Raw genomic sequence first — 21,064 nt, forward strand, 5'->3', positions numbered from 1 at the left:
GCCTACCATAGCCAGACTAATCTTCCTGAAACTGCTCTCCTTTCTCCTTAAAAAACCTTCCACAATTTCCCCCTGAATCAAAATAATGTCCAAAGCATTGGACTTGTCAGCTCACTGTGGGCAGAGATTGTCAGATTATCTTTCTGGATTCCCATCCCCCACAACAGTTCCTTACATATGCAAATGCACCATGATTAACTAGCCCAGAAACTATTGGTTTTTGCTCAAATTATTCAGTTTATGAGTTCTTATAACAATAAATCTCACTTTGAATTTTTTACAAATAATGTCAAATGGCTTAGAGGAAAATTAACATTATATCTTAAATTTCGCAAAATTAGAGATAGAACATGGAGCATGGTGGTTAAAAGTATGATTAAAAAGTTCCATATGCTTGTATGAGCATGTGGTTTAATACATTGTTTCCTACCAATATATGCTAAAAGCATAGTCAGAGAATTGCCAAGAGAAAAATAAGTAGAATAAAATGATCTTTGTGGGGCCTGGGTGACTCAGTTGGTTAAGCATCTGCCTTTAGCTCAGATGGGGATCTCAGGGTCCTGTGATCCAGCCCCACATCAGGCTCCCTGCTGAGCGGGGGACTCTCCTTCTCCCTCTCCCTTGGCCTGTCTTCCCCTGCTTGTGCAGTCTCTCTCTCTCTCTCTCTCTCTCTCTGAAATAGAAAACTAAAATCTTTAAAAAAAATAAATAAAATGATCTCTGAATAGCTATAGCAGGCAAACTACATTAATTAACATTATATCAGTAAAAAATACTCTGTCCTGGAAAGAGTATTTGACAAACTTGGGATACAAGTATTTTTCTCTTCTAACAGATAAAATAACTTATACTCTGTTAATGTATTACAAACCTTTGAGTGAGTTTTTTTTTTTCCAGAAAGAGACAGGCTTGTGGAGAAGTAACATCAGTCTTCTGGATATGTGGAGATCCCATGCCCAAAGCCAGGAGCATCTTGGTTCTGTTCTCTTCGAATGATCTTGGAATTCAGAATCATAGTCCCTGATATAATGCTTGATTATAAGTTGCATTCAGAATCCAGAAGAGATATTTTTTGATTACTAGAATGGCATAGTAGTGCAGCTAGTAATATATTCAGGTATGCAAAACATGTAACTTTAATTTTTTTTTCATAATTCAAGATTTTGACAAAGTCTCTATTCAGCTAGGCTTTTAGAAAGTTCTTCCTGGGTTGCCAGTTCTTTCTGGTCTTTCTAATTGTGCCAAAACTCTTAAGTATTTGTCCTGGGAGGATGAGAGAAATATGCAAACTAGCTATTAATTGCCCAGTAGGATTATGGCTGAGATGTCCTGTCAATTGTATCCATCATCTTTTAGCTCCCTAGAGGTTCTGCTGCTTTGAGCTAAGCTTGAAGCACAGGAATCATTTGCTATGTTGCCTATGGTCTGGTCCAGCTGGATACATAAGGCAGATTTGCGTCTCTTCACTCAGAAAATCCCTCACCTGGAGAACTTCCAGGAAGAGGAAATATATCCTTTCAACTCCTCAGATCCATAGATTTCCATTTCTTGTCTAAATTTTGCAGATTCACATTGTATTTAACCACTCTCACCATTTGCCTGAATATTGTTACCTCCTCTTGAATATTTCTCAAATTCTCCTAAAAGCTTAGGCTTGGGGAAATTAGAATCCTAATGAGATGTGGATGTTTCTACTTTCTTCATCACATCCCTGAGACAATGAACTCAGAACATTCTGTCTCCTTGAGTAGAAGGAATAAAATATGGCAAGTTACAGAGAGAAATACCACAGACTAATATGTTAAAATATTATTCTTTAAAAACAGAGCATAAGACAGACATGAATTTGCCTGCTAGCTCTAGTGATGTGGACAATTTGCCATAAAACACATTAAAAAAAATCACTGCATATTGGAATCACCCAGGGAGTTTTTTTGGGGAAAAAAAGCCATTGCCTGACCTAGACTAATGAAGAGTATCTAGGGAGTAGAGCCCAGAAAATAAGGATATCAAAAATACTCTGGGCAATTCTAATGTGCAGACAGACTTGAGAACTACTGCCATTGAGCTGTGCCTGTTCAAAATGCGGTCCCCAGAGTAGTAGCTTCATATCACCTGGGAGCTTGTTAAAAATGCCAAATCTGAGGCTCACCTCAGACCTAGCAAACCAGCATTTCTGTGCTTTAACAAGTTCTCCAGGTGATTCTTCATGCACATTCAAAATTGAGAACCTTGGCTACTGAGAAAGTCAGTGGAGGTCAAACTCAAGACCATAATTTCCCTTGTGATGGATTTAGATCCATGCATTAAGGGAGGGATCAAAATGGGGAAAGAATGGGATCTCTCTAATCCCACTTGGTTAGAGATATTTTGTGGCACAGAAACGTTCCAGAGTTAGGTAGACTTTAAGGGCTTCCTTGGAAGTTACATTCCTCCTCACTGGTATTTTCGTGTTGTGAATGTAACACTCTTCCATTATTTAGCTATGAATCCCTAGGAGTAAACAATGTTGACATCTGCAGCTTCTAGCGTTGAGATAAGATGCTTCCAATTTCCCAGCTGTCATTTAGCAATTATGCATTCTGTCTCATAATAATGTTTCCCTACATTTCATGGTACTCTACAGTGTAAATTGCTCTGTATGCATTATCTTATTTAAGCCTCAATAGATCATTTAATAGATGATGGAACTGAGGTTTAAGAATCTGTGACTCAGACCTACCTGTTGGTAAAATTCAAAGAAGACTTATACCATGATTCGGATTCCAATTACAGGACTTTTTTCTCCCCCAGTATAACCAAGTTATTTTTGAGTTTGGGTAATTTCAGTTGATTCCTCATGTTTTCCTTTTATGAAATGAAAAGATCCTAAGTCAAGGGGGCTATAGTGCTCACAGGAAATACAGAATTTAGTGAAGGCTTGTTTGATGAAGCCAATAAAAATAAATCAGCTTTCATAAATTAAGACTTTGTACAAGGCAGGTTTGCTTTCCTTCGCTTTGCTTTGTTTTGTTCTTAAAATGGTGGGAGGTTTGAGGGGATAAGGGGTTGTCAGAAAAAGAAAAGGACGCAGCATGAAATTGGCAAAATGATTTATACCCTGGAATTATCTTAAAATTAAGATGGCTGTTTGGATACAAACACATGGAAAGACCTGAGAATATTTCAAACCAAATATTAAACAGCAGCAGTTAACACTATAGACCAGTACCACTAGGTCATAGGCATTAGGACAGGAAGACCTGGAGTTTTCAAGCAGTGGAAGTACTCCCATAAAAGCTACTTTTTGCTCTGTATATACTTGAGAATGGGGAAAAAAAAAAAAAGAAAAAATACATTTCCAGGTTGAGGAGTCATTAGAATATCATTTGCTAAACTACTTCATATAAATTATTAACCTGAGGGCACAGCTTTGAGCTTTTTCCACATAGAATATTCTGTTGAATGTATTTTTCAGTTAATTCACTTCAATTATATATTCTTTTTCTTTTTAAATGTACTGCATTTTGACAAGTTTATATATCACTTGGTTATTATACTAGCATAGAGCATGCAATAGAAGGATATTATGTTCTGTATCATTTGTTAATTTCTACTGTGCAGCTTGAGTAAATTTAAATCCTTCTAGCCTGAGGAATCTTCTTTGTTCACAGTGCTACATAGGCACTGTAATAAAAAATATAAAACCTGTTAGGTTTTTGGGAAGCAGGTATGTCAGAAGATAATATCTTGTCCCAAAGTACCTTAAATCACCCATCAGCTTAGCTTTTTAAAATGTGGTATACGTTTACACACCAGGATATTTTATGACCCAAGACAGCAACTTTAATATTTAAAATGTTACTTTTAGTCTGGGAAGTCTAATCTAGTGTGATCTGTTACTTCTTATTGCAGTGTTCCAATTGTGTGTGCTTGGGGAACTATATTTTCCATTTTGATTTATCATCTTGTGAGTCAAGTACTTTTAATTGCTTTCCTATAAGATAAAGGTTTCCTTGTTTCAGTTTCACAAATAATTCATGAGGGCTCATGAATATGCATATCCCATCTTATGTAGCATAACATTATTAATCAGCTTTTTCCTCAGAGTAGAGTAATAGATTAAATAAAAAGGGATTTAGAATGAATAATGGATTATAAACAAAAGGATTTACAGAAAATAACTTTTATCTTTCTTGGTTGTTTTAGAAAATACATTCTTATTGTCAGAAGAGAAGGTCATTCTCTAACATTTAGCACACTGTGTTATTCTTCAAAATTTCCCCCAAAAGTATATATTGTTTTGTGTCCATTATAGGACTAAAGATATCAAATGAACAAATACGTGAACCTAGAAGAAAAGGAACACCTTTATTAAGTGTAACTTTGTTTACATATCTGTTTGTTTTATCTAAAATATCATACTCTCCTCCATGGCAGTTGTCTCCACTATAAAATTAAAATATGTTTGTATTTCTAAAATGCATATTTGGAACTCAAAATTTACTTTTCATAGTTAAGAACTTAAGTCTACCCTACTAACACCTGTAATTAGAGCATACAACTTTTACTTAGGGTTAAAATTTGAATAACTTTTCATGGAAAAAATGTAATTTGGTGTTCTCTTGTACCCTCATTAACTTTTCAGAGGTAAGCATTAGTAGGAATGGATTGTAGTCGTTTTCTTAGCTTTAGTGTTTGAAACACCAATTTAGATGCACATAATAACCTGAAAACAGGTATGTTTAACCGTACTGTCTAATATATTATACCTTAATAATTGGGAGAATTTAAAAAATGTTTTAGTCTAATTTTCTGAGCTGATAATTATATGAAGTTTGTTTCATTTATGTTGGTCACCTTAACTTATTCTTTAAAGAGTAGTGCATTAATATCTTCTGTTGTATGACAAGATAATGCAGTTTTGTTATTTCAAAGAAAACCCAACACCAGTTTGCTTCTTAAGGAGTTCGCCTGTCTTACTAATTGGTCAGAATACAATTATGCAGCTACAAGGAGCTAGCTCATGCATGTCTGGTCTAGCAATGAGAGAAATTTTCCAACTAACCTCAGCCATTTGGCTCTTCTGTTCATTTTTACCAGGAAAAGGGGATTCTCCTAGTATGTAGCCCCTCCCCCTGCATTGGTTAAAAAGAAATTCCAAGCAGAGTTGCTATTTGAGGATTTTGCAAGGCTTAAACTCTCAGAATTCTTCAAAGAGTAAGATAAGCAGGAGCATATGAGTTTTGTTTACATAACTAATACAATAACTCTTTGTAGATAAGTGCACACGTACACAGCTTTCTTTCACCTTTTTCTGTCTTCTCTCCCTTTCTTTCCATCCTTCTTTTATAAAGTTCTCAAAAAACTATCAAAGGATTACACACAGAAAATTATTGCTTAATAAAGGTCTTTAGGATTATGTTTAAGCATGGATTATTATATTTTTATTTTGGAACTTCTCTGGAATCTTCCATGTTCTAGAATGGAAGTTAGGATTTGGCAGGTAGCTACCATTCTTAGAAAACCTTGGACAGTATTAGCCTGTCAGAGAATTTTAAAAATCTCTGGTGATTCTGCATTCAGTATGTACTGTAATCCTGGATATGTGTTTAAGAATGGAAACAAGCTTTGACAAATCTATCTAAAATACAAAAAGAGGGGTGCCTGGGTGGCTCAATGGGTTAAGCCTCTGCCTTTGGCTCAGGTCATGATCCCAGGGAGCCTGCTTCCCCCTTTCTCTCTGCCTGCTCTCTACCTACTTGTGATCTCTCTCTGTGTCAAATAAATAAGTAAAATCTTAAAAAAAAATACAAAAAGAAAGCACATGGAAATCTAGGATAACAAGTGTTAAGGAGTCAATTTGGGAAAAAAGAAATGCCAAAAAAAAAAAAAAAGGACCCAATAATGAATTCTTATATTCAAAGAGAATAACCATATCATGATATGGATATCATAGTAGAATTTTAAAACTAAGAGGGAATTGAGGGATTACCTCTTAATTTTGTTCCTTGGAGCACAAGTTCTACAGATTTGGTATTCAGTTTGAAAAATACTGGCTTAAGAAAAAGCTAACCAGTGTTTTTGTTTTGTATTTGTTTAAAATGTGGAACTCCTTAGCATCTGTAACTTACTCACAGCATTATAAATTAGAGTAAACACCACATTTGTTGAGGGTGGCCAGATCTTTTATGAAACATCTCATAGGTCTTGGTTAGATTTGTCTCCCTCAGAATACTATTTTTGTTAATGTTAACTAAGTCTAAATTTTCTTTTCTCTTCTTTTTTTTTTTTTTTTTGGTGGGGGGAATGGAGGGACTTTTGTCACTTTCTAATTTGAATTCACCCCCCCCATCATCTTCCTAAATAATACAGTCAGTGCATGGAGATAATAAATAGCATCTTTTTTTAAAAAAGATTTTTATTTATTTATTTATTTGACAGATATCACATATAGGCAGAGAGGCAGTCAGAGAGAGAGGGTAGCAGGCTCCCCACTGAGCAGAGAGCAAGACATGGGGCTCGATCCCAGGACCCCGAGATCATGACCTGAGCCGAGGCAGAGGTTTTAACCCACTGAGCCACCCAGGCGCCCCAATAAATAGCATCTTGACCAAGACAGTCTAATATTCTCTTAAGGCTGACTAAACTTTAGACAAATTTCTTTAGGTTATAGGACCCCAGCCTCCCTCTTCTTAGTGCACTTACTTTAGAAAAATTGAAATTGTAAATTCTTTCTCTAGCCTTTTGAGATGTAAATCTTCTCCCAGAGACTTGCCAGTTTTACAGCCCACGAATATCCTTCTCCAGGACCTGCAAGCCACCCATTTGAAATGTAATCATGAAGAAAGAAGTGTCCCTACTCTCCCAGTCTGTGAGAGGTTGGAAATCTAACTTTCCCCAGAGCCGTAAGTAACACAGATGGCCTAATCACAGAGAGCAACCTCTTCCATTACCTTCTCCCACTAGGTCACCGTAGAGGTTAGAGATTCTGCCTTTTGTTTCAGTGGGGTTGGGTTCAATCTCTCTTCCTACCGAAATAATCTTAACCCCCAATGCAGTAGTCTTAAATCAAATTCTTCTTTGCCTGTTTAACTTGCCCAGGGCAATTTCTCTTTGACAGTCTTCACATTACACAAAAACATGCACAGCTAAGACTAGGTGGTGATACTCCTGAAAACCAGCTGTGGGCTCCTCTTATTTAAATGGGTTAATGTGGGGCACCTGGGTGGATCAGTGGGTTAAGGCCTCTGCCTTCGGCTTGGGTAGTGATCCCGGAGTCCTGGGATCGAGCCCCTCGTCCAGCTCTCTGCTCAGCAGGGAGCCTGCTTCCCTTCCTCTCTCTCTGCCTGCCTCTCTGCCTACTTGCGATCTCTGTCTGTCAAATAAATGAATAAATAAATCCTTAAAAAAATAAATAAATGGGTTAATGTATGGCACATCAGATTGCTAAGAAATAGCATTAAAGATGGCAGCAGTTTGTCATACCTTTGGTTTGAGAACATTTGTCCTATTCATTCATTTCCCGTGATACCTACCTGAGAAAGACCTACACGCCACATTGTTACATTCATTAGAATTATTTTAAAACTCAGCTTCTCCCATGACTTTATAGTAGAGAAAGGTATCATTTTGCTTCCTAATATATGGTGTGTTGAGAAACAAACAATTTTAAAGTAATTCTCCCAATTAAAATCAGAAATGAGTCCTTACAGCGCACATCCATATATTAGGTATCATAAATGGTTTTCCCTAGCTTCTTCAAGTTTTCTGCAGCTCTTTTCTTCTTGTGACCTAATTTGTGTTGAACTGTTGATGTAGATTCATTCCTCCTAAAGCAAAGTTTAGTTACGAGCCCTGTCTGGAGCATTATAAAAACTTCCATACAAAGATCTTACACTTCTTGATCATATTATTTTGTAACTTCTGAAGACTCAATGAAGACTAAAGATTAGTCACTAGGTGTTTACGATAGATCATAGATCAACTTGGGAATACTTAAAATTAATAAATTTCATGTGTTTTACTTTTATCATTATGTTCTCATGAAACACTCTGCCCTTCATTTTAAAAGCTAAATTTGAGGAATCTTTTAATTGGCCATATATACAGGAAAAATTAGAAATCGCATTTCTCTCTTAAATCAAATTCATTGATTTTTGCTCTTGTTTTTATCATATCCTCCCTTCTGTTTGCTTTAGTTTTATTTCGCTTTTCTTTTTCTAGGTCCTTGAAGAGCTCAGATTATTGATCTGAGAGTTTCTTCTTTACTAATGTATGCAGTTAGTGCTCAGCAAAGTTTTAGCTGTGCCCCATAAATTTCAATATGCTTTATTTTCATTTTCATTTAGTTCAAAGTATTTTTTAATTTTCCTAAATACCCTAAGTACCTAATTGCTGAATATGTATTATATGAAATTTGGTTATCATGTTATTATACTTTGTAATAGAAATTACAGTTTATATGATACTTTACGTTTAATGGAATATTGAAGTATTCATAATCCATATGGTGGGACACAATTTTATTTCCATTTTGTAGTTGAAGAAACTAAGTTTTTGTATGATTAAATTCCTAGGATTGTTCAGTGTGTTGCATCTTTCCAACTCTCAGTCTTTTCCATGTTAAACTACATACATAAGAACCTCTATGGCAACTTAATAATGTAGTTCCATAACGATCTTAGGGGAAAACTATTGAGCATTCACAACTAAGTGTAATGTTAACTGTAGATTTTTTTTGTGTATGTGCTTTATAAAGTTGAGGAAATTTCCCTTTTCTATTTTTTTTCAGAATTTTTCTTTTGCTTAGTTTTTTCTTCTTCTTTTTTTTTTTTTTAATTTCTTTTCAGTGTAACAGTATTCATTGTTTTTGCACCACACCCAGTGCTCCATGCAATACGTGCCCTCCCCAATACCCACCATCTGGTTCCCCCAACCTCCCACCCCCCCCTTCAAAACCCTCAGGTTGTTTTTCAGAGTACATAGTCTCTCATGGTTCACCTCCCCTTCCAATTTCCCTCAACTCCCTTCTCCTCCCCATCTCCCCATGTCCTCCATGTTATTTGTTACGCTCCACAAATAAGTGAAACCATATGATAATTGGCTCTCTCTGCTTGACTTATTTCACTCAGCATAATCTCTTCCAATCCCTTCCATATTGCTACTAAATTTGGGTATTCATCCTTTTTGATGGAGGCGTAATACTCCATAGTGTATATGGACCACATCTTCCTTATCCATTCGTCCGTTGAAGGGCATCTTGGTTCTTTCCACAGTTTGGCGACCGTGGCCATTGCTGCTATAAACATTGGGGTACAGATGGCCCTTCTTTTCACTCCATCTGTATCTTTGGGGTAAATACCCAGTAGTGCAATTGCAGGGTCATAGAGAAGTTCTATTTTTAATTTCTTGAGGAATCTCCACACTGTTCTCCAAAGTGGCCGCACCAACTTGCATTCCCACCAATAGTGTAAGAGGGTTCCCCTTTCTCCACATCCTCTCCAGCACATGTTGTTTCCTGTCTTGCTAATTTTGGCCATTCTAACTGGTGTAAGGTGGTATCTCAATGTGGTTTTAATTTGAATCTCCCTAATGCAGAATTTTAATCATGAATAAGTTTTGTTTTGCCAAGTGCTCTTTTGCATTAATTGATACAATCATATGACTTTTCTTGTAGTGTATTATAATGGTGAATTACATTGATTGTTTTTCTTGAATGTTGAGCCAGATTTGCATGCCTGGAATAAATTTTATTTGATCATAGTGTATAATTCTTTTATATTTTGCTGAATTCTTTTCGTTAATATTTTGTTATAGGCATGCATCTATATTCATAAAGGACATTCACTGTAAATTTTTTCCTTTGCATAATCTTTGTCTAGTTTTGGAATCAGGGGAACCCTTGCATCATAAAATGAATTAATAAATGTTTCTTCTTTCTCTGAAAAAGATTGTGGAGAATCGTTAATTCTTCTTTAACATTTGGTAAAGTTCTCCACTGAAACAATCTGGGTTCATAGTTTTCCTTTTTTGTAAGTTTTTAAAATTAGTTCAATTTCCATAATAGTCATAGGGCTATTCAAATGTTCTATTCCATGATGGATGAAATGTGGCAGCTGTGATTTTTGAGGAAATTGGTCTACTTCATCCAAATTGTCAAATTTAAGTGTGAAGAAGTGTAGAGTTGTTTGTAGTATTCCTTTGTTATCATTTTGATGTATGCAGGGTCTTCAGTGATCGCTCCTGTTCCATTCCTCATACTGGAATTTGTGTCTTCACTTTTTCTTTGTCAATCCTTCTAAAGGTTTGTCAGTTTTACTGATCTTTTCACAGAATCAACTGTTCCACTGATTTTTCTCTATTGTTTCTCCGTTTTCAATTTCATTGATTTTTGCTCTTGTTTTTATCATATCCTCCCTTCTGTTTGCTTTCATTTTATTTTGTTTTTCTTTTTCTAGGTCCTTGAAGAGCTCAGATTATTGATCTGAGAGTTTCTTCTTTACTAATGTACGCATTTAGTGCTCAGCAAAGTTTTATTTGTGCCCCATAAATTTCAATATGCTTTATTTTCATTTAGTTCAAAGTATTTTTTAATTTTCCTTAAGACTTCCTCACACACTTATGAAATGAAAGTATGTTTAAAAAAAGAAAAAAATTACATTGTTTAGTTTGCAAGAATTAACATATTTTTCGTTAAGTTTGTGATACTAATTTCTAATTTGATTCTGTTGCAGCTGGAGAACACATTCTATACAATTTTGACTCTTTTAAATCCTTCTAAAGTTTGTTTTATGCCCCAGGATATGGTCTGTATTAGTGCATGTTTTCTGGGCACTTGGAAAGAATGTGTCTTTTACTATTGGTAGGTTGAATATTCCAGAAATGTAGACTAGATCTTATTGATGGTGTTGTTGAGTTCTGTAGTCTTGATGATTTTCTTTTGGGTTGTTCAGTGTTGACAGACATTTGTTGAAGTGCCCAAATGTAATTGTGGGTTTGTCTATTTCTCTCTTCAGTTCTGTCACTTTTTGCTTCACTTATTTTGCAGCTCTGTTGTTTGGTGTGTGCACATAAAGAATTACTATGCCATGTTGATGATTAACAAATTTACTGTTATAAAATATTCCTCTCTGTCTCTAGTAATTTTCTATGCTTTAAAAAATATATTTATTTATTTAAGAGAGAAAGCACAGGAGTGGGGAGAGGAACAGAGGGAGAGGGAAAGTCTGAGTAGACTTCCCACTGAGTGCAGAGCCTGATGCGGGGTTTGATCCCATGACCCCAAGATCATGACCCAAGTGTTCCATATGAACTTCCCTTACTTTTGTATAGCTGCGACTTTCCATTTAAATGGAGGGTCCCAGAATTTCTAGGTATCTGTAGCAGTATAATTTTCTAGCACATAATTTTTTTAGACTGTAGAATTGTCTGCTAAATTTCCAGAAGTCATCCAGTCCAACTTAAATTCCTAGTCTCTTGTTTTCCCATATCATTCTATATGTTCAATCACTGTCCTTATATTTCTTTTATTTTTGTGTTGTAACTTCTGGGTTGTCTTTTCACCTATTATCCTGTGAATTAATGTAAAAAGATGATTTTATCACTCAGTCTGATATTTTCAGTGAAGATGATGGGAAAGCTATGTAAACTCCTACTTTTCCAACCAGTCCTAACTAAGTCCTAACTAAGGGATCGCCAAGGGATAATTCCATAATCTCTCAAATCACGGAGATGAGTATGGATCCACACTGAACTGTTGGCTTCCCTCTGCCTTCCAACTCCTTTTATTAGGGTGCATGTCAGCTCCAGAAACACTGCTATGTTCGCTGAGATACAGCCCACGGCAGAATATGGATAGGGTAGGGGAAGGTGTGAATTTCTTGGGTTAAGATCATGTCTGCCTGACATATTTGCCTCTTCTCTTGTCCTGGTTCCCCAATCAACTTTGTTCATTTACTCTCTGTAAGCCTGGTGGCAAAAATTGTGAAAAGATATGGAAGCCAACCATCTGCATCCAACCGAATAATGAAACAATATCTGCTCTGGCAGGATAACTAGAGTTTGTGAGGGTCTTTAAAACAAGCCATGCCTGGAAATTGTCAGTGAGTATATTAACAGACCCAAGTTAATTATCCCTGAGGAGTGTTGTGTATTCTTTGGTATCTAATAAAACCTCTGAATCTTTATTTTTAAAAAATACTTGGAATCTTAGTTTCTGAAAACTAACCTGAATTATTGACCTTTTTCAATCAGGAATTGATTTTCTGCCACTAACAATCAAAAGACATAATTTGATTGAAATGGAAAGGAGAGAACATGTTTGAGTACCTGGTATATGCCTATATTTCCCTAAGCATTTTATATATTTTACCTTAATATCTTCACAACTCTACTGGTTGCTATATATTATCCTACTATACACTTGGGAAAGTAAAAAGCTGAGATACTAAATAACTTTCTAGGGCCCCAAACCTTATATTTGAGATTTTTGATTCCCAAGTAAATACTTGGTATTACACCATTATGCAGATTCCTGCATGGTGGTGTATGAAACCTCTTTTGCAGGAACCAAAACAATACTTTCTGGATCTTCCTAATCCGAGTCATGTATAACCACATGGAAAATCACTGCCAACAAAACTGGTCATCTCTTCCTCTTTCTTTCCCCTCCTGTGCCCATTCTTTCCTTCCTCTCACATTATTCCCTCTTCAAGCCTTCCCACCTTCCCCACCACCACCCTTGGAGAACTCATGATAACAACGTAATAGTTGTTCTGCCAAATCTTTGTTTATATTCCTATAAAAACATGCAAATGTAAATTATATATATACACATATATAGAGGTAATTCTTTCTTACAATATGAGGTTGTATGCAAACGTTCTGCATTCTACTCACTTAAGAATACCTTGTGGAGGGGTGCCTGAGTGGCTCCGTGAGTTAAGCGTCTAACTCTTGGTTTCAACTCAGGTTCATGGGATTGAACCCCACAGTGGGCTCCATGCTCAGTAGGGAGTCTGCTTGGATAGTCTCTCCCTCTGCCCATTCCCCTATTCGTGCACACTCTCTCTCTAAAGTAAATAAATCTTTAAAAAAAATCTTACCTCTATTTTACTTTCCTTTTTTTTTAATAAAGATTTTATTTATTTATTTGACAGACAGAGATCACAGGTAGGCAGAGAGGCAGGCAGAGAGAGGAGGAAGCAGGCTCCCTGCTGAGCAGAGAGCCTGATGCAGGGCTCAATCCCAGGACCCTGGGATCATGACGACCTGAGGCAAAGGTAGAGGCTTTAACCCACTGAGCCACCCAGGCACCCCTAAATAAATAAATCTTAAAAAAAAAAAAAAAGAATACCTCGTGGAAATCCCTTCAAGTCAGCAGATATTATTCTGATTTATAACTTTCCATTGCTGCATAGTATTTCATGGTATTTTTTTTTAACCCATTCCTATTAAGACCAATACTCTCATAGAGTATGTGTGTATTTGTATTTGAACACTTGCATTTTTATTTCTATAGCTATAATATTAGAAGGGGGTTGGGGCGTACCTGGGTGGCTCAGTTGTTAAGTGTCTGCCTTCAGCTCAGGTCATGATCCCAGGGTCCTGGGATCAAGCCTCACATCGGTCTACCTGCCCCGTAGGAAGCCTGCTTCTCCCTCTCCCACTCTGCCTGCTTGTGTTGTTCCCTTTCTTGCTGGGTCTCTGTCTGTCAAATAAATAAAATCCTAAAAAAAGGAGGGGGGATCGATAGTTCAAGTTGTATGTTGATTTTTAATTTTAATAGATGTTTCTGGTTGCTTTCCAGAAAGGCTGGAAACAATTCTAGTTTTGTTTCCTCCTGAGGGCATCTTTAATGAGCATCCCCTCTAACAATAAGCATTATTACTCTTTTTAAAAGTGTAGCTATTTAATCGTGGTGAAATGATATCTCCATTTTATTTAATTTGCATTTGCCTGATTACCAGTGAATTTGAGCACATTATTTCTTGACCTTGGGATTTGTTTTTGAGATACTTGTTTTCTCATATCCCTTGCCCATATTTTATTGGGTTGTTCACTTTTTTCTTGTCAATATTTGAGCTTTGCATTCTGTTGAAAAAATACGAAGTTCAAAAGTTTATATATGTTGAAACATGTACACATAGAGGTAACACAATCTACGCAACATGTATTTTGGAAAATAATGTTTATGTGAACCAATAGGAGGAAATAAATAACATTAAGGTTTTAACCAGTTCTAGAGCTATAAATGTCATCTTACCTAACGAGTCATGGGTTTTGTGCTCAGACTAAACATAGCTTATGGTCACACTATTTTGTGGTTTGTTGTTTGGGACTTGCTAGTTAAGTATAAATTCAGTATGGATGTTGGGCATTTATTTATTTATTTATTAAAGATTTTACTTATTTATTTGACAGAGAGAGATCACAAGTGGGCAGAGAGGCAGGCAGAGGGAGATGGGGAAGCAGGCTCCCCACTGAGCAGAGAGCTGACGCAGGGCTCGATCCCAGGACCCTGAGATCCTGACCCGAGCCGAAGGCAAAGGCTTAACCCACTGAGCCACCCAGGTGCCCCATGGGCATTTATTTTTTGCAAAATCCTTTCTCAACTTCATATATAGCATACCTTTTTATTCCTATTAAATATATGACAGTTTCTTTCCCAATCAGTGTTCTATTGCCTTTTTTTTATTTAGCTCCTTTGCCATACAAAGATATATATTTTATGGGCAGAAATGACAGATTTATTGGTAGAACTTTTATTGGTAGATTCTGATTTCATGTCTTGGATGAGAAAGGTCTCTTCACCCCAGCACCAAAGTATTAAACATGTCTTCCACATTTTCTTTAACATTTAAATCTTTATTTCATGTGTAATTTTATTTTGCGTATGGCACAATATTAGGGTACAACTGTACTTTTTTCTATATAAGGTCTATCTGATGTAATCTTATGAATAATTTTTTCATTAAATTGAAGTACTGGTATTAGTATATAGGAAATGCTCATATATACCCGTGCCTGTTTCTTTCTTCCTTCATTCTCTTTCACCCATCTTTGCATCTATTTTTATGCCAGTGACATAGTGATCCAATTACAGGAGGTTTTTTTCTTCTTATTGTGGTAGCCTCTTTAAAAAAAAAAAAATTATTGAGGGATAGTTGACCTGTAGCATTATATTAGTTTCCGATATGTAACATAATGATATAATATTTGTATATATTGTAAAATAATCACCACAATAAGTCTAGTTGACATCCATCACCAAGCATAGTTACATTTTTCTTTTCTTCTGCTAAGAACTTTTAAGGTCTACTCTCATAGCAACTTTCAAAATTTTGATATATCCTGACATCTGTTAAGGCAAGTTTCTCATCATTATTTTCACTATTTTCTTCTCTTTCTCTTAGATTTTTTTTCTTCCATATTAACGTTAGAATCTGTTTATAAAGTTTGACTTAAACACCTGTTGAATTGGAATTGCATTAAGTTTTTATTAATTTAGGGAGAATAGTGTTGTATGGGAGCAAATCTCCTTGTAATGAGCCTGGTGTCTGTTTTTGTTTCTATTTAAATATACATTTTATCTTCTACAAGGTTTTGTTGTTTTTCTCATACAGTTCCTGTTTTTTTTTCCTTGTTACATTTACTTCTAATTTATAGCTTTCAGTGTATAGTGAATGTAGTGCTTCCTATTTTCATTTTTAGATTTATATTCACTTTAGTTCTGATATACATGTGTTTCTATAATGAGTGTATGCATGTAGTTTTTTTTTTTTTTTTCTTTTGAGAAACATGAAATGATGAGAACAGAATCCAAAATGTACTTTTGTGGGCACCTGGGTGGCTCAGTGGGTTAAAGCCTCTGCCTTCGGCTCGGGTCATGATCCCAGGGTCCTGGGATCGAGCCCCGCATCGGGCTTTCTCCTCTCTCTGCCTGCCTCTCTGCCTACTTGTGATCTCTGTCTGTCAAATAAATAAAATCTTTTAAAAATAAATAAATGAATAAAAACAAAACAAAATGTACTTTTTTTTTTTTTAAGATTTTATTTATTTGACAGAGAGAGATGACAAGTAGGCAGAGAGACAGGCAGAGAGAGAGAGAAGGAAGCAGGTTCCCCGCGGAGCAGAGAGCTCGATGCGGGGCTAGATCCCAGAACCCTGAGATCATGACCAGAGCCGAAGGCAGAAGCTTAACCCACTGAGCCACCCAGGCGCCCCCAAAATGTACTTTTGCTTTTAAAATGATAAGGCATTTTTGAGAATGTATTTTCATTTCCCACTGCAGGGTTAACCCCACAGTTTTGACTTGCCTGTGTTAAGTGCGGCAGTCATTATGATGTCTGTCCTACACACTTTTTTCTGCATATTTATGTACATGCATAGAAATACACATAAACACACTTCTACTCTAGCTATAGCTCTTTATTAACTTTTTTAAATGGCAGCCAAGCTTGAGGTTTTCAGTAATGCAAAGAAGACTGTGAACAAAATCTTTGAACATACGACTCTGTACACTTTTCCAAGGACTTTTTTAAAAATGATTTTATTTATTTATCTATCTATTTATTTATTTTTTTAGGACAGAGAGAGTGTGTGCAAATGGGAAGAGGGAGAGAGAGAAACCCAAACAGTCTCCATGCTCAGCATAGAGCCCGATGTGGGGGGCTCAGTGTCACAACCTTGAGATCATGACCTGAGCTGAGATCAAGAGTCAGACACATAACTGCACATCCCAAGTATTTTTTTTTAAGGATTATTTTAAGAAGTATAATTTTGGATCGAAAGGAATACAGTAATATTAATATCTATGTTTATTCCATGATTTTGTGTGTGAGCAGGGTTCCCAGGACTTTTGCTTATCTGCTTCTCCTTTTCATCCTGGGCCCAAAGATGATGATACTTCCCTGACTGCTCACAGGTACATGGGGTCGTGTCATGAATTACAACCAATGGACTGTGAGCAAATGGTTCATGTCATTTCTGGTCAGTGAAAATCTTCTTTCTAACCCTCCAGTTTCGTTTTTCCATGTGACAAAGACACTAGAGGAAAAATCTGGAGATGGTGAAGCCATGACATGCTTGAGTCATTATTTGGCAGGAGAGCCAAGCCTTGGAGAACTTCTGGGTCACAGCAGATTTTGAGAGGTGATGTCACTTGCTTGTTTATATAACTTGAAAGCTGACATGCCAAGATTCAAACCCAGATGTCTTGCTTCAAAACCCATCCTGTGAATTCCTACATGATTCAGTCTCATATTATGTTTTTTGATTCATGTTTAGAATATGCTCTAGAAATACAATCCCAAACTATAGTCCCATCACCATTTCCTGAGAGGATCATTCAAATAGGAATTAGTAAACATTGACATCTATTTCAGACTGATGAAATAATGTTAAAGTTGTCATTTAAGTGACACTTTAAAAATTTCAGTTAAAACTAAACACCACATGATTTATATTTCCTATTTTGATAATAACCAGTGCCTGGATTTTACCTGTATATCTAATGTATTTGGGTATATTTTTCATAATTGCTCATTAGATAGTAAACAGTAACATATTATTATAGTGTCCTGACTAAATTGTGTCTAGTTTGGATTTATTCTGCTTCTCTATCCAAGAAAAATCATTCAGAAAAATTTACATTTTCTTCCGACTTTGTTTTCATGCTTGGAAAGATTTGCCTTACAATAAGATTATAAAATAATCAACTAATAGTTTTTTTCTATTTTGATATAAAACATCAAGATCAAATTTTATTTTTGTCTAAGTGACTAATGATTTTTAAAAGGTGAATAGATTTTTATTCCGTGTTATGCAGTTAGCATAATATTGATAATCAAAACCAGAAAAAGAATTTATAAGGAAACAAAATAATCCTATTTCATGTATGCACCTAAATGCAGAATGTTTACATAGCAGAATATTTAAATAATGGAAAAATATGACAGTTCTAAGAATTCAATGTTAGATCACATTTTAAAAATATTAAAATTAAAAATCACATTAACAGATGAAAGAAGAAAACAAATATAAACATTTGACTAAATGACAGAAAAGGGGATAAAAGTTAATACCCTTTTCTTTCTTTCTTTTTTTAAAATTATTTAAATAGGCTCCATGTGCGGCTTGAACTCAACAACTGTGAGATAGAGACCTGAGCTGAGGTTGTCAGATGCTTACTTGACTGAGCCACCCAGGTGCCCCTATTTTCTTTATTTGATTATTTATTTACTTATTTTATTTTAGTATAGTTGACATACAATGTTACGTTAGTTGCAGGTATGCCATTTAGCGATTTGACAAGTTTGTCCATGATGCTATATTCACCACAAGTGTAGAGCTACTATCTGTCCCATTACATCACTATTACAATATCATTGACTATGTTCCTATGCTGCACCTTTTATTTGCCATGACTTACTCATTCTATCACTGGAAGGCTGTATCTTCCTCCCCCCACACCCAACCCAGTACCCCTTTCCCCTCTGGCAACTGTCAGTTTGTTCTCTGTATTTATAGGTCTGGTTTTGTTTTTTGTTTGTTTATTTTTTTAGTTTCTACTTTTGGGTGGAATCATATGGTATTTGTCTTAGTCTGTCTGAGGTCCTCTAGGTCCATCCATGTTGTCTCAAATGGCACAGTATCATCTTTTTTATGGCTGTGTAATATTCCATTAACTCCATTAATATTCCACATTTTCCTTAGCCATTCATCTACTGATAAACATGTAGGTTGCTGCAATATCTGGTTACTGTAAATAATGCTGCAATAAATATAGGGGTACATATATTCTTTTCAAATTTGTGTTTTCATTGTGTTTAGGTAAAACCCAGCAGTGGAATTATTGGATCATATGGCATTTCTATTTTTAATTTTTTGAGAAAACTGCATACTGTTTTCCACAGTAGCTGTACCATTTTGCATACCCACCAACAGTGCATGACAATTTCCTTTTCTCTACATCCTCACCAATACTTGTTATTTCTTGTCATTTTAATTTTAGCTCTTCTAACTGGTATAAGGTGATGTCTCACTGTAGTTTTGATTTACATTTCCTTGATGATTAGTGATGTTGAACATCTTTTCACATGTCTGTTGGTCACCTGTGTATATTCTTTTGAAAAATGTCTTATTTCATTTCCCTACCCATTTTTTTAATCTGGTATTTTTTGGTGTTGAATTATGTAAGTTCTTTATATATTTTGGATATTAACCCCTTATCAGATATACCATTGGCAAATATCTCCTCCCATTCAGCTGGAGGTTGCCTTTTTGTTTTGCTGGTGGTTTGCTTTGTTATGCAAAAGCTTTTTATTTTGGGGTGTGTGTGTGTGTGTGTGTGTTTCTGACAAATTTGTTTGGTCATTTTCTTTCCTTGCTAATCTCAATTTTTGGCCTATTTCTCTTTCACTGATTCATTTGTGCTCTGACATTATACTTTAAAAAATTACCTTGAATTCAGGTCCTTATATTCTGGTTTACTTCTCAAGGTTGGAACTCAGGAAAGTGCAGGGCTGTCAAAGAAGTTTAAGAGTTTGAAAGATGTACAAGGGGTTTAGGGGTTTCCTTAATGTTGATCTTGGTATTCCTTCACTGAAGCTGAACCATGATTAAGATTTAGTATAGAAGCAGTTCAAAGAGAATGACCAAGCTGATACCAAAGTACTGGCACTATATGCATTTTTTGGTTCTAGCATGCTCATTTGAATATCATAGATCCCAGTTCTCTGGGAAGTTTCTTATCTTGTCATCTATGTCTCTGAACACATCACTCACTGGTATTTTAACATCTGTGTTTGAAAACTCTAATTTCTATATTACTGTACATCTGTTTCTCTTGCCTCATTTTCTCTTGGTCCTTTCTTATAATATGCTTGAATTTTTTTGATTGAGTGGACATTTGTATAGATAAAATCATAACAGCTCTGGATTAGTTGTTCATTTTTGTCAAGAAATTAAAGTAAAGGCAAATAACATGAATCCATGTAGGAATTGAGATGTTTGGAGGTGTGCTTTTAGTCGTTCTAAGAGAGAAAGAAAAATGCAGAAAACATTTTAACGTTTTTGTAGACTTTCTACAGTCCACAAAATCGAGCTAGTCATTTTAATTAGCTTGTATCATGCAGTTGAATCTTAGATTTTCTGCTTCACTTTATCTTCTTAATTTAGGTGGGCTAGAAGTCTGTATGTGGAATTAGCTTGGAGTGGGGCACAGTGCATATTGTGTGTGGGAACAATGAGGTCCCTGATTTGGGGCCAGCCTCCTTGTGCTCAAAATGTTCCCTGAGATTCTTATTAATATGTACCTTCCTATGAAATCTCTCTGGTGTCTATTTAGAAATCTTCACTACTTCAGCTGATGTCCCTGTTGGACAGTTTGAAATCTTGCTCCCCATTCTCACATAAAGTCATTTATCTAGCGGAGGCAAAGACTGAAATAAAAAATAATTAAAACAAAACAAAACAAAATTTTCTCAAACTCCTAACAAAATGCTTGTAATAATGTTCCTAATTGTTGGCAAGCGATCAGAACTCATGTACTCTAAATCTGCCTTTTGCCTTGGTGAGCCAACGGGCTGATGAGGGAGCAGGAGGCTGGCTGAGGACAAAGCAAAAGCTGGCACCTTGCACCCCCTCTCCATCCGCTCCCCTCGGTGATGTGTGTGGCGTTCCTCAGGCACCCGTGACCCGCCCTAGATGAGAAACAAATAGTTAACCTGCAGAGATCACAATCCTGCAAGACAGGAATCTCCCAACTATCTTGATGTTAATGGCTTGCTGAAAGACAACATTAATCAAGCTGGGAGATCCAGCACCTTCCAGCACCTTGGAGGCCTCCTTTAGCATATGAAAACTCCAAACCTCCGTTTCCCTCACCTTCCCCCAACCGCAGGGTACATAACCTGCCATCTCTCACAACCCGGGGCAGCTGCCTCTCTGCCTGCCCACGGGTCCTGTCCCCGTGCTTTAATAAACCACCTTTTTGCACCAGAGATGTCTTAAGAATTCTTTCTTAGCCGTCGGCTCCAAACCTCACCCCACCGAACCTGACCTAGGTTCTAGAACTCCATCA

Source organism: Martes martes (assembly GCF_963455335.1).
Source record: "Martes martes genome assembly, chromosome: 16".
In the NCBI taxonomy this organism is placed as follows: domain Eukaryota; kingdom Metazoa; phylum Chordata; class Mammalia; order Carnivora; family Mustelidae; genus Martes; species Martes martes.